A 15,403-nucleotide genomic window follows, 5' to 3' on the forward strand; every position below is an offset into this window, starting at 1 on the left:
ACCCTAATAGCCTACATGTATATAAAGGACCCTTAAGCCCCAAAAACGTGGTGGACATGTTCCTTAGGGTTTTTCACACGTTTTGGGTAGCCTCCTTCTCTTCTCCTCTTCATCCTCTTGCTCTTGGTGTTTGTGAACTATTAGAGGAGTGACATTCGTGACTCTAAGCTTTCTAAAGTCATTACAAGGAGAATTTGAGATTGTTATTGCTACATAACAATCAAGGTAATATCTTAAACCCTATTTTATGTTAATATGATTAATTGTATGCTAGATCTAGGGTTTATAGCTTTGGATATTCAATTGCATGTTCATTAGACAAACTAGATCCAAAAGCTATTAGGGTTTGCATGTACACCATAGGAATGATGTATAGTCCATAACCCATCAGTGGTATCAGAGCCTAGGTTGTTTTTCTATTGAATAGATGCAAAAAATCAGAAAAAACGAAATTTTTTTACTGTCTGCGCCGCCAACTCGGCGAGTCCATTAGCCCTGACTCGGCGATTACATCAGTTGGACTCGGCGAGTAGGCTGAACTTGGCGAGTCCATCAGTGGACTCGGCGAGTACAGAGTGCTGTTGACGAGATTTTCAATTTTTTGAGCAGATTTTGTTAAGGATAATTACCAAAACTCGTTTTTATTGCCTAAAATCGATTTTTTTATGTTTGGAATGATTATTCTTATCAAAATTAATGGATTTGGTTAAATATGGATAATATAGGATTATTATTAGATAAATATTTGACCTATTTAGTTTGAAAAGTTTCAATTTGCACCCTTAGGTTTTATAATTTATATTTGAACTTAAAAGTTTTCTTTTTGAAATTAAATAGTTAAACCCTAATGTTTTGAAAAGGTTTCAAAACTTACCCTCCAGTTTTGGAATTTAAATTTTTGATTAAAAGTTTAATTTTGATGTATATTTAAATTCTAAACCCTAATGTTTTGAAATGTTTCAAAACTTGCCCTCAAGTTTTGGAATTTAAAAGTTGATTAAAAGTTTAATTTAGGAATGTTAAATTCAAAAACCCTAGTATTGTTTTGAAAAGTTCAAATCACACCCTTATGGTTTTATTAATTAATTAAGGTGTATAATTAAAAGAGATTTAATAAATCCATATAGTTTTTGGTTTACATTTAATTAAATTAAAGGTATAATTTTTAAATCAGACCAACTAGTATTTTAAAAGTGTAAAGTACACCCTATATTATATATAACATTAAAAGTCTAATATTATATAAGTATGAGTAAAAGTCAGTCTTACCGTTAGTAGGGCTCATTCACAAAGCTGGTCTATAAGGGGTGTTTAAGGAAATTGCCTATAAAATGGCGATTGAATGGGTATCCACTCTTACCCACCGCACTCTTGACTAGTGGAGGGTCGTTAGCCGAACTGGTAGGATAGGGCATAAACCTTCCATTATAAGTACAATGAAGTACAAAAGTAACTAAATGCTTTTACAAAATTCCCAATCTTAGTTACTTTAGGCAAAAGTGAATTGATGCAATTCCATGAAATTACACTTTGTACCCTTGCAAAAACGTTAGTAGAGCGTGTGTGGTTAACCGGCACACTAAATGGTTCTAAGCAAAGGTAGAAAAGGGTGACTTAATGTTTGTCATAGTTCGGTGGAGCGTGTGTGGTTAACCGACACATCGAATAGGTGACTGTAGCATGTGGGGGCACCATGTAAGTTTGCATGGTTATTCACACCCGCTTTGTGATCCTCGGTATCCCAGTCACAAACTAGAGGGGCATATCGAGATTTAAACATGCCATTAAAAAGTTCAATGAATCTCAAACGATGTAGGAATTTTCATAGATTTAAAACTTAAATTTCGTTTTCGTTTTTCATGGTGGAAATTAGTGAATCGTCATTCACTTACCTTCAAATATTCTGCAACTAGATTACGGCATCCCTTTTCTAGGTTGTAGCGTATTGTGTTGGGTCCTAGCCTTAATATGTCATTTGGGTGATTTATTAAGGACTCAATCAATCAACTAACTTGAATTTGCTTTCTCTCGTTTTGTAGATGTCAAAGTATGACAACTATGGTATTCCCAAATCCCGTGGAACAAGCTTTCCACATGAAGATGATATTCTACGATTCGATCGAGGAACAAGAGATCATGCTTCACTACCTCCACCTCCTCCAATTATTCTCCCTAACCCACAAGTTCGAAGGCTTGAAAATTTCAAGCTCACTCAAGCCCTTTTGGCAAGTAAACATGAAGAAGGAAAGTCAGTGTGTGCACACGTCCTAGAGATGAAGTCACACATTGATAGGTTAAGAATGTTGGGATCCATTGTCTGTGAGGAGCTGGCTGTTGACTGGGTTCTTCAATCACTTCCTAACTTGTATAGTGAGTTCGTAAGAGAGTACTATATGATGAACCACGACATGACCCTTATAGATCTCACCTACATGCTTGTTGCTGCTGAATCAGCAATGATTTGGCGCACTGGAAAAGCAACGTTGATTGGTGAATCTGCCTTCCAGACCTCTATGGATATAGGCAATGGCAACGAAAGGCATGCCATGATCGAAAAGTTTGATCATAAGAGACAGGCAATGTCTGAAGTAGTTCCATGTGCTGTTCCAAAAGAGTCAATTTGCTTTTATTGCCAAGAGAAGGGGCATTGGAGACGAAGCTGCCCTATTTACCTAAGAGATCTAAGAGATGGGAGAGTCAAAACGTATGGCTCCGCTTTAGGTAAAATACATTGACTAACTCTTTTAAGCTCCTATTCTAGATTCTTAAGACATAATGTGATAAGATTACAATTTATGTTTTGTAGGATTGAAGAAAAGAGAGGAAGCTTAAGGGAAGAAGTGAGCAGAATCTAACCGTGAAGAAATGGATTTCGATCGCATTACTTAAAGATTAGATTCTTAAGCTACTACTTATAGTTAGAATAAGATTGCTAAGAAATATGTATTAGCATAGTTTTTCAATGAATTGCATTGTAAGGACAAATTTTTCCGCAATAAAATAAATTTTGATTTTATATTATTTATTTATCCTTGCAATGGCGTGTATGAAAAATTGATGTTTGAATGTTTCTATTATTAGCAACAATGGATTTAATTCTTAATTATGTTTTTTGTGGAAATATCGAGAATTTACCAAATAGGGAGAGTTTCTCATCGCCCAAATTTCTATTGGACAGAAACTTGGAATCATGCAACTTGGTTGCACGATGAATGAGAAATTTCATATTTGGAAATTAGACTAATTCGTTGACAAAGTGTCAAGTGAAGGACTAGGAGATAAAGTACACAAAGTTGTGTGTTGATCAAGTCCACCACAAGAGTAACAAAGATATTCATCATGATTTACTAGAAGTTTAGTAAATATGATTATACTTATAAGATTAAGTGTAATTCTGAATTGATTGAAAGAGTTTAAATCAATAGCAGAACGAATAAGAAGAATCAAGTAGGCAGAAAGATAAAAGTTTCTCTATTCTAAGAAGAAGGGAGAGTACCTTTTATTATGTTTTATGATAAGTCTTAATGATTAAGAACCATATCTCAATTGATCCTCTAAGTGAGTCTTAGTACAATTGTATGTCTGAGAAGAGGAATCAAGAATTGAAAAAATGGTTAAATCAAGAAGTCAATCATACTTCGTTCCAAAAACCAGTCTTAGAGTTAAGATTGTGACATTGAGTGACAAGTACTAAGAAGGTTTTTGGAGAGTTAAGATTGTGACATTGAGTGACAAGTACTAAGAAGGTTTATAACATTCATCAAATGTGGAAAGGTGTGATGTCTTGGATTAGACAAAGACCATCTAGTACCAAATTTTATGAAGTGTTTTGTCTTGATAAAAGCTACACTAACTCTTGAATATTTGTTTGTCGAGAAATGTTTATTGACAAGAGAATGTTATATGTCAAGGAGTCAGTGGGAGTCTTAATGGTCTTGAAATGTTTCAAGAACTAATCAGGAATAAACCTTATCAATAATCACTAGCACATGAGTTGAGGTTTACAACCTATCGTGTTGACACTATTTTGTTTCTATGCCATTCCAATTGAGTTAAATATGCATATGAGTTGTATGAGTTCTCATTTGAATGCATAAAAGCCAAGCAACTTGATCAATGAAAGGTACATTGATAGGAAAGGGTGAGCTGCTTAACTGCTTGGAAGACATGGTGGGCACTCGTGTTACCATAAGGCAAGAAGTCAAAATTAAGAAAGTTCGGTCCATATGAGTTTGAATTTATCGCAAACTTTGGCTTTGAAAAATTCGCATGGATAGGAACACATACACCGTTAGAATCTAAGTGTCATAAGATTCCCTCCTTCATGAAAATGACTGTGAGGAAATGCTTTCACTAAGAGAGATTTTAAGAAGATAGTGTTGTAAAATTATATTCTCGAATTCGATTATGGTTACAGTATCCCTTTCCATGATTCGAATTGTGAGATTTGGCAATTAGTTTGAATTGTTTAGACACACATATGAGCTATCTAAGGCAAAGGTGTATAAGTTTAAGAAGCCTTGATAAAAGATTATCAAAGCATTGGGTATTAGAAATATGAACTTAAGAAATTCAATAGGTATTGTTTTTCTGAAAGTTAAAGTTGTCTTCTGAATAGATGTCAAAGCTAGTGGGAGCATAAGTGTTATGCTTATGTAATAATAATCATCATGATAGTAGGAGCATAAATGTTGTGCTTGTGTGATTATTAAGGCAAGTATTGCACGTTAGCAATATTAATTATAGGAAACAAGAGTTATACTTTGCAAAGTTGTAAGGATTGAATAGTTGTTTTGCTATAATTAAGGGAGAGAATATTATGCTTCATTTCAAAACTAAAGGCTTAGGTTGTGGAATGTTAATAAATTTAGTCAAGGATACATAGTACGTTCTCAAATTTCGATTATGATTATGGCATCCCTTTTCATAAATCGAATTATGAGAATGTGACACATAAAATATTATGGCAAAAGATTGATAAAGTATCAGATCTTTATGTAAGACATTATGCATCGTGTCCTATACGCTTCGGGTAAAGGATCGATTGCAAATGCTATAATATTCGACCATTCTAAAATTTTCCAAATGTCTAGCACATTAAGAGGGAAAAGGGACAAGAATCAGTTTTGACTAAGATAATTAAACAACTATCAAAGGACGATCCAAAGCTCGCTGAGGATTGGTCGCTTGTGAGTAGTTGGAAGTATGGTATTGGATGGACCATATCGACATTATTATGAATAGATAAGATTCTATTAAGAATGAGTTGTCATATGGAAACTATGGAAATGTTTCCATATTGAGAGTTGGATATTGAGAATCTATATCTAGATTAGAAACTTTTATGCAAGAAAGGATGTTCAAAGGAATGTACTTTGAGTGAGAGACATCATATCTATAGAATTGTTTCTTATAGAGATTGGCCAAGTCTTGATGATTTTGAGCTATGAATTTACGAAAGAATCATTGCATAAAATGTTAGAAACAAGCATAAGTAATAAGAATTTGATATTCTTACAGTTGTGATAGGGATTGGGAGTTGTGAAATGAGTATGATTGGAAATGTGTTCATTTGATCTATTTCACAAAGTAAGGTCCATAGGTAAACATTGTGTGCATGCTAAGAGCATAGGACAAGTGTAGTAAAAAAATTCACATTGGGTGCATGTTAAGAGCATGGGACAAGTGTAGTAAAAATTCAAGTAAGAAGTTGATTACCCGAAACAACAAATAATGAGTAATCAATATGGTGATAAATAAAAGGTGTTTTATTTATACTCAAGGGTTTGGGACCATATAGGATTAGTATTATTCTTGTGTTTCACTTTGCATGTTTTGACTTCCTAAATAATTAATTATTTCAGAATAATCGAATTATTCGAACCGATCACAGTCGTTCATATGTTGGAAGTAGGTATGAATAAAGACTGTCGTGAATTGGTGTGTGGATTGTCTAAAGTGTATTAGACATAAGCAAATGTTTGCTGCAACGTTCATGAGTGCTTATGAATATGATTTGAGCATTGGATTAAACCCACGCTCACTTGGATCACTTCATGGATTTTATCACGAGTGATTGGTGAGACGATAATATCTGATATTCTTGAAACCGAGATGTGTGAGTTGTATCTTGCGAATCGGTTGCACATTGATGATATGTAAACGCACCAGTAACTTGGTGTTATAAAACATATTGTTGTGTGTTATTCGGTGAGTAAGTGCAAGCGAGCATTGAATCAAAGTTTATCCGTTCCTTTTATCCAAAGTAGGATAAAAGTGATATCTTTGGGCCCCTCGATGATTTAGTGATGGCACCTAAGCGCTTGGCCAAGCCGGGACTAATTTGATGTGATCAATTGTAGTCTGTTGTCAGTCATCATAAATCGGAAGTCGGGAAATAGTATAGAGCGAATGATTAGAATTCATGTCTTATATCTATACGATATCTAGAATGGAGGAATATATGATCCCTTATCTAAAGGACACGCGTACCTGATAAGATCAGAGTTGACAGCAGCTTTGGAAAGCTATGATAGCAGATCGGGATCTGAAGTCATACGCAGAATAGTTATTAGACTTATCCAAGTGGGAGACTGTTGGATTAGTGTCTACGTCCATAACTATTTTGGTATGTACTTGACCCGATGGTGTGTGGTCCTTTTGAGTAGCCTTCACCAAAGCAACTTGATAGGATGAATTATGGAGAGAAAGGATTAATTATGATTTATTAATATATTATGAGAATAATATATTAAAGGAGAAATCATATTGTTTAATTAATATTAGTCAAGAATTAATTGATAATTAATTTTGTGGCTAAAAGAGATTAATTAAACTTAAGGGAGTGGAATTGTAATTATAAGATAATTGCAATTGGGCTATGGATTACCTTATAATATAAGGTTGGACGAATTCTATGGGGAAACCCATTAGAAATCGTCCAAGGCTTATTAAAGAAGGGTCCATGGGCTGCTTAGGGCTTAAGCAGTCAGTTTAGGGTTTCCTAGTTCAAAACCCTAATAGCCTACATGTATATAAAGGAGCCTTAAGCCCCAAAAACGTGGTGGACATGTTCCTTAGGGTTTTTCACACGTTTTGGGCGGCCTCCTTCTCTTCTCCTCTTCATCCTCTTGCTCTTGGTGTTTGTGAACTATTAGAGGAGTGACATTTGTGACTCTAAGCTTTCTAAAGTCATTACAAGGAGAATTCGAGATTGTTATTGCTACATAACAATCAAGGTAATATCTTAAACCCTATTTTATGTTAATATGATTAATTGTATGCTAGATCTAGGGTTTATAGCTTTGGATATTCAATTGCATGTTCATTAGACAAACTAGATCCAAAAGCTATTAGGGTTTGCATGTACACCATAGGAATGATGTATAGTCCATAACCCATCAATATTTCTAGGGACTGCCCAAAGAAAAACGAGGCAGGAAGACCAAACACACCACCAAGGCCAAGGGCATTCCACATGATCCTCGATGAAGCAGAAAACCATGCGAGGAACCAAGGATGAGGAATTCATACTCGAGGATCAAGTTATGAAGTAAACAAGGGGATAGAATCATATGATGTAGCCTATTAGAGGCATAGTCTAAGGTGAACTTGAAAACCTATGTAATAGTTTCGAGAAATAATAAAGCCTTCGTTTTGTTATCTGATGTGTTAAACTGTTATGTGATTTGCTTGTATGGTGACTTGGAAAACTGCGAGACAATTCTTGGGATGAGAATGAGTAGGTGTGAAAGGTAGTAGATGCATATACTACCAGAAGCACAAGACTCACGCTTAGATCAGGGAAAGTCACAAGGTTACCAAGAAGCTAGTAATTGATACCGTTTTATTCAAATATGTCGTTACTATCGTTTCAGTAATGACTAAGAAGATTGTTGTTATTCCGACCCTAGTGGTAAAGACGAATTGAGTCTGACTACGATGAGTATGTTACGTCGTTCAGAGAACCAAGTTCGATGTAGCATCTGACCTAAACCAGAAGATTGAAACGAAAGCTAACCAATGCGATTAGTAGAAGTATCGCGATGATTGTTAAAGAAGTTGGAGGCTAGAAATGCTACATGTTGAAATGTGATTGTATCACATTAGAACATGAAGGAAGGTATAGTCTGTTCTGGAGTTTGACTCTAAGAGACTTGAGTCTGAGCGCTGCAACATACGATGAGAGGTCATTAGAACGTGACACATCGGCCTATTGTAGGAATCAAATATACTTATCTTATGTTTGTTAAGAAGAAGAAGGAGTCTCCATTAAGGATTGAGACCGTGACATGAAGGTCATAATTTGGAGTCTAACATGAGATAGGGAGCAAGTGCAAGATCAAGCACCGCCTGCAGTCAAGGAGTAGAAGAGTTAGAAACTTGTTCGAAGCAATATAGAAGTTACGATTATTACTTAGGATGAAGAGATAACGTATGGATTCATCATGTGAGCCCTGTTTCGTTGATGATTCTGGGACGTAATCATCCTAAGGGGGAGATAATTGTAACGCCCGTAGATCTGGGCTAGTCAATTGAGAGATAATAGGGGTCGAAAATGACTTTTTGACAAAAGATTATTTAGAATAAATAATCTTAACCAAGATGTAGAATATGTCTCAAGGGTTCCATATAGACAAAGAACGCCGAAATCCAAGTTATAACGAAGAAGTTATGGCCCGTCGAAGTTTTACGGCAAAACCGGCACGATACCGGGAGACGTAAATAGTGAATTTTTGATAAAGGACTTTTTAGCCTTAGTCATGTAAAAAAAAGTTGTAGTATACGTTAAACCGAGAACGTACTAAAAAGAACGCCCAAATCTGACTTCGTATAAGGAAGTTATGAATTTTCTAAGATTTGGCTTAGCAGTGCACAGTCTGAAACTCGAATTTTAGATGGAGTGGTTTGTGGCCTACGCAGCCTAAATGAGAATTGCAGATCTCATTAATAAGAACTCAACGGTAAAAAGACAGACGAAAACAGAGTCCGTATGTAGAAGTTATGATACGCGGACATTTAACAATATAATCTCCTCGTACTGTTAAATTTAAGATAGGTCGAGAATTAACCGACGAAGTCAAAATGAAAGTTTTAGATCTTATTTTTACCTACGTGTGGATATAAATAACGTTAAAAATGGAGGTCATATGTGAATGTTACGGATTTTAGAAGTCGGAAGTATGTTGTGCGAAAATTGGTGATGTGGCACAATCTTGGCCATTGCTTTCTCCTCAAGTCTTGCCACTAAATGGTGACATGTGGCACCATGTTCAGTCATTTTCACCCTATAAATAGAACCTCTCCCACCGTCATTTTCTTCACACATTTCCCATTCTTTCTTCTCTTTACTCTCTCTCTAGCCCCGAAACCCCCCGAAAACAAGAAAACACTGCCCCTAGCTCTCGCTAGGGGACTCGTAAAGATTCACTCGTCAATTATATGGCGTGTAGAGAGAGAAGAAAATAGAAGATTTTGATTGGCGCAGAGGAATTGATGATATTTGCATGCAAACAGTTTGACTACTTTTTCCCAGTGACTTTATTTAATTTACTTTTGTCCCAGTGACTTTATTTAATTTACTTTCTACTGCACAAATTACTTTCGGCAGTTTATTTGCATGCAAATTCAATTGTTCATTTAATTCCCAGCCACTTTATTTGCATGCAAATTCAATTGTTCATTTACCATAAAACATTTTCTGACAAATAAAAATTAAAAATTTCATCTGCCATTCAACTACTATAAATCATACCACATTCTTAACATTTCACACACACACAAAATATCACTATCTCAATTCTCCAACACAAAAAATGTCTTCATCTCAAACAAAAAAACCCCAAGAACCAAAAAAAAAAAAGAAATCTTTGAACCTTTCATCACTGCACCTTCCACCACCAAACACTCAATCAATAAACCTTCCATCCCCAAATCTTCCATCACCACCATGTTATCGACCATGATTTCCCAATTCACTCTCCCGCTAACTTCTACTTTCCTACAATGGCTCCGCAAATGTTTCCATTTAATCTATTCTCTTCTTAACCAATGGGATTTTACCATAACCAATCTCAACCAACACCTCGTCTGAATATGGATATTGATCCGTTTGAAACAGTTCAAGAAACTCAATTCTGTTTTCCACCCCAACCGCAAACTAACTTTCACTCTCAACCATGCTGCCTACTCGACGAGTCATCCGATTCTTCTGATGAAGGCCCCATTGAAGATCCAGTTCAAGAATCATTTCAAGAGCCCGAAGTGGAACCACAAGCACAAAAAAAGGAAAAGGGAGGGCTCCAAGTAGAGGGTGGACGAATGATGAAGTAAGGGCACTAGCTCAATCATGGCTAGATGTGTCGGAGGACCCGATCCACGGGAAAGATCAAGACTCAACAACCTTCAAACAAAAAAATTGGATTAACTTTTGTAACTGCATGAACAAGAAGTACCGCAACCCCGGTTCACTTTACTCGAAGTGGAGGAACACCAACCGAGCCGCAATAGAGTTCAACGACATATACATGAACGCGATGAAAAACCCCCAAAGCGGTGCAACTGAGGTGGATGTCATGGCTAAGGTTCGAAAGATTTACAAGGCGAAAGTTGGAAAACATTTTGTCAATGAATCGTTTTGGGGAGTTGTGAAGGGCAATAAAAAATGGCTAGATCTAAAAAGTCCAGACGATTATGCAGGGATGTCCAAATGAAGCAAAACTTCGGAGTCTACCCATAGTCAATCTTCTGATGCGCGTATCGGAGGGATTGACCTCAATAACGACTGTCCTTATGAAGTTCCAACTTGTCCTATAGGAAAAGACAAAACAAAAAGAAAGTTGAAAGGAGCACAAAGTTCGTCGACTGAAGCGGAGGAGATAAGAAACTCAATCAAAGGGTTAGACGATAAGCTTGAGGGTTTTTTGGAAGTGGGAAAGTTAAAAGAAATAAACCGTGCAAGAAAGGAAAAAAACCGTGCGTTAGAACTTTACTTAAAACCTTTGGGAGATCAATTGTCCGAGGAGGAACGTCAGTTTATTATCAATGCCAAGCGGGATCTCGCTAAAGATTAAAACTGGGATTAGTCGTGTCTTTCTGCTATTAATAAGTCCTAGTTATTTTAAGTCGTGTTTTCGTCTATTACTAAGTCGGAGTTTTTTTTAAGTCGTGTGTTTCGTCTACTATTAATGTAATCTTTTTTTTTCTTTTTTTTAAATTTTAAGTCTTTGTAACCTCCTTTATTTAATATATATATATATATATATATATATATATATATATATATATATATATAAAGTTAAATGTAACATATATAAAAAGTTAAATGTAAATATATAATCATACTATATGGAATCGTGTGTGTGTCTATATATATATATATATATATATATATATATATATATATATATATATATATATATATATATATATATATAAAGTAAAATGTAATATATAATCATCTTATATGTAATCACGTGATGCCACCCTTTTTTATTCAACTTTGGCTCCAATGCATGAATCTATGCCATTTTGGCTTCATATGCATGAAATCTATGCAAGTTTGTCTTCATATACATGAAATATATGCACATTTGTCTTCATATGCATGGAATATTTGTAGAGAATATTTTTTGCAAGAATCAAATAATATATAATCAAGTCACTTCACATTAAATCAGTCGATTTATTTAACACATTATCTCGAACACAAAGCAAAACTATTCAAACATTGAATTAAGTTGTATCAAAGAAAAACTGTTACTTCAATGTCGTCTTCGTCATCTTCATCGAACAATGTTTTTGATAGTGTAGTCCAGTCGGTCGCCTCCGTACGTAACAAGCTACAAACTACATTGAATCAAGCAACGATCAACGTAAACGAAGAAGATATATTCAAAGACAACGTGAAGCGATCCACAAATGTCTCATGCAAGATTATTTTGACAAGAATGCTCTCTTTGAATGATATTATTTCCGCAGATGGTTCCGGATGCATAAAGATTTGTTTAAGCGTATTATAGAAGGTGTGACTTCAGTGTCTGAGTATATGCAGCAACGCGCAGACGCAAGAGGTACATTAGGCTTTGATCTAATTCAAAAATGTACTGCTATATTCGTATGTTAGCATATGCCACCCCCTGATGCACTAGACGAGACTTTTAGAATGTCTGCACGTACTGCTCGAGAAAGTCTTCATGAATTTTATATACCTATCATGTCTTTGTATGGTCCACGATATTTGCGTCGGCCAACTGCTTATGACATACAACAATTGTATCCTCGTCATGTAAATGTGCATGGTTTGCCTGGGATGTTCGGAAGTTTCGATTGCATGCACTGGAGATGGAATGCATGTCCTAACGCATATCAAGGACAATACACAAAGGGCAATTATCATTATCCCCGGTTGTACTTGAAGCTGTAGCGTCATAAGATTTATGGATCTGCCATGCCTTTTTCGGTAGTGCCGGTTCGCTTAATGACATTAATATTCTCAATAATTCACCAATATTCAACAAGGTGTATGACGGTACTGCCCCAGATTCGTCATTTATACTCTGAAGAACAAAATACAAATTTGGATACTATCTTGTCGATGAGATCTATCATAACCTTTCTGTTTTCGTTAAAAGTTTGTCACGTCCGGATGACCCTCAGATGACCAAATTTAAAAGAGTCCAAGAAAAAGCAAGAAAAGATATTGAACGAGCATTTGGAGCGCTAAAAAAGCGTTGGCAGATAGTTGCAAAACCATCCATGTTTTGTGATATTTCTAATATGACAAAGGTGATGTATACATGTATCATATTGAATAATATGATAGTAGAACATGAAGGAAACGCGATATGTGTGTACGACGAGAATAAAGTCACCCCGGAGACACAACCACTAAAATATGGTGGTCAAGAATGGATGTAAAGATTGAGGATAATTTAGAGTGCAGTAATCCATACCGATCTTTGTCGTCATTTTACCGATCATCTTTGGACGATGGACAATCTTGATCTAAATATGCCACCGGAAGACGAATTGGAAGACCAGTATTCAGAGGAAGACCCGTTGCTTTAGTGTGTGTTTTTTTATGAAGTGTCTTTTTTTATGTATTAAATCATGTTTTATGTCTTAAGTAGTATTAAATCGTGTTTTAAGTTATTGTAATCATTTTTATTTACTATGAAGTGTTTGTCGTTAAAAAAAAATTATGTCATTAATTAAATAAAAAATTGTTTGTGTATTATATATATATATATATATATATATATATATATATATATATATATATATATATATATATATAATTTAATATTAAATAAAAATATTTTTTTATTAAAATAAAGTAATTAAATTAAATTACAAAAAATATATTTATTAAAATATAGAAAGTAAATTCAATTAGAAAAAAGAAAATACAAAAAACTGAATGCTAAGAATTACCACTGCTTATCAAATGTTAAATGTATGTCTTATAATGTGGTATTTAAAATGACAACACTCCTCTTAACCATAAAAAAAAAAAATAAAAAAAAAAAATATGACAAAAATACCACCACTCACTTGGGAAGAAGGAATCCATATAATTTCGGAAACTGCAATTTCCCTAAAATTTGTATTTTTCTTTTCTTTTTTTTGTGTAAAATTGGTGGGACCATGTACGTCCCTTTTAAATTAAAAGAAAACATACGTGACAGAAGTAACACTTTCCGTTTTGATCATCCTGTATCACTCAGTCCAGAAGAAGGACCACCTTTCTCTTGGTTAGCTGGTTTCAAGCCCCGGTTTATGTTTAGTTGATGCCCTGTATTGCCCTTTTCAAAACTCGTGTCTTACCGTTTTGAAGCACAATTGAGGACCACCGATTACCAAACTTTGCTTTTGTCTTCATTTTGGCTTCCGATTCTTTGCTCTCCATCTACTTCGCCGGTTGCTTTCACTTCCCGATTCTCGATTTCCCGTCGCCCGACTCCGATTGCTTTCACTTCCTGATCGACGATTTCTCCGTCTTGTCCTAAATTGTATTGAAATTGCCATTCCAGTCCTTGGTTTGCCGTCTTCTCCATCATCTTCGTTGAGGTTCTGGTCTCTGAGGTCGGTAATTTTGTGCTTTCTTTCTACACTTTTCTTCCCATTTTACCTAAATTGATTTCTAGGTCTTTCCATTTTACCTCAGATTCTTCTATGGAAACTTGTAAGTTTGTTACTTAGGGTTTGACCTCTTTCACGGGGACCTGTGGAATAACACATTTCTCATTTACTTTGAAAGCAGTGAATCATCCGTGGAGAACAAACGATTGTGTTGGAAAATATGGACTGCATCTTCTGGTGCGGGTTGATGATTTTGAAAAACCTTCAGAAACAAATGTTGTTTGTAGTAACTGGAGAAGTCGGAAGCACCCAATCATATGGTAACTATTACAAGAATTTATAATCACACACACACAATAATCAATGCTTTTATTAAAGCGAAAGTTGATGATGTTATTTTGTGATTATGAAATTTTTTCTCCAGGTTTAAAGGTACAGCTGATGCAGGTGCTTACGTTTTCCTAAAGAATGTACGTGTTCAAACGAGCAAATATTCTTCTGTGTTATTTGGAGGGTAGGAAAAAGCCAGTTGCGGGTTTCTGTTCGATAAACTATTTGAGATATTTCTAAACCAAAAGAGTAAGACATCGTTACTTTTTGATCTCCTTACTGAAGGTTAGTCGATTATCTTCCTTCCTCACATGGTTTTATCTTTTATATGTTCATTAATGGTGAAAATATTTTGCTAAATTTCGGTCTATCTTCTAAATATCTATTTTATGCAAATTGATATGGACTAAACTAGCTAGTGCAATGATGATGTGTGAAACTGTATGATGTGCTCTTTATGTCTAGAAAGATGTAGAATATATATTGTGTTTATATGTCATGCAAGTCAATGAAATGATTTTTTTTTTATTTAATTATCATGGCCGATGCATTTGCTATAAATTTATTCAAATTTTGCTGGTTTATTTGGTATTTATTGTAAACTAGGTTATAACCCGTGGACACCACGGATGAAAAATAAAAAGTAATTTTAATTAAATTATAATTTAATAATTGAGCAATGATTATAAAAAATAATTAATAAATATATATTTTGTTAATAATTCCATAATGACAACGATTAGTTGAAATTACAAAAGCATAATGATTTGAATATCCAATCGACAATTTGTATTTCTAGATATGTTAGGAAATTATCATTTTGTAGAATGCAATATAAATTTAAATAAAAAAAAGCAGAAATTGATATAAATAATAAAAATGTGTAAAGTTTTATAAATTTCTAAAATAGAGTATTTATCATTTTTTTAGTTAAAATGACCAGTTTTTTATTTTTATTTTTATTTTTATTTTTATTTTTTATTTTAAATTA

The 15,403-nt window shown here is 34.6% G+C and overlaps 1 long non-coding RNA gene across 2 annotated transcripts; it reads left to right on the plus strand.

Annotated features, from left to right (window-relative positions):
• The first annotated feature begins 13,707 nt into the window (after positions 1 to 13,707).
• LOC145053080 (uncharacterized) lies at positions 13,708 to 15,198 on the plus strand. 2 transcript variants are annotated; one of them, XR_013684349.1, is made up of 3 exons: positions 13,708 to 14,085; positions 14,264 to 14,402; positions 14,507 to 15,194. It is a non-coding gene; the product is annotated as an uncharacterized LOC145053080 (long non-coding RNA). The 2 variants fall into 2 exon arrangements; XR_013684350.1 differs by having other exon boundaries at positions 14,080 to 14,185; positions 14,507 to 15,198.
• Positions 15,199 to 15,403: the final 205 nt, after the last annotated feature.

The sequence above is a fragment of the Lactuca serriola genome, chromosome 5, assembly GCF_051521515.1.
Source record: "Lactuca serriola cultivar US96UC23 chromosome 5, Lser_US96UC23_V15, whole genome shotgun sequence".
Taxonomy (NCBI): domain Eukaryota; kingdom Viridiplantae; phylum Streptophyta; class Magnoliopsida; order Asterales; family Asteraceae; genus Lactuca; species Lactuca serriola.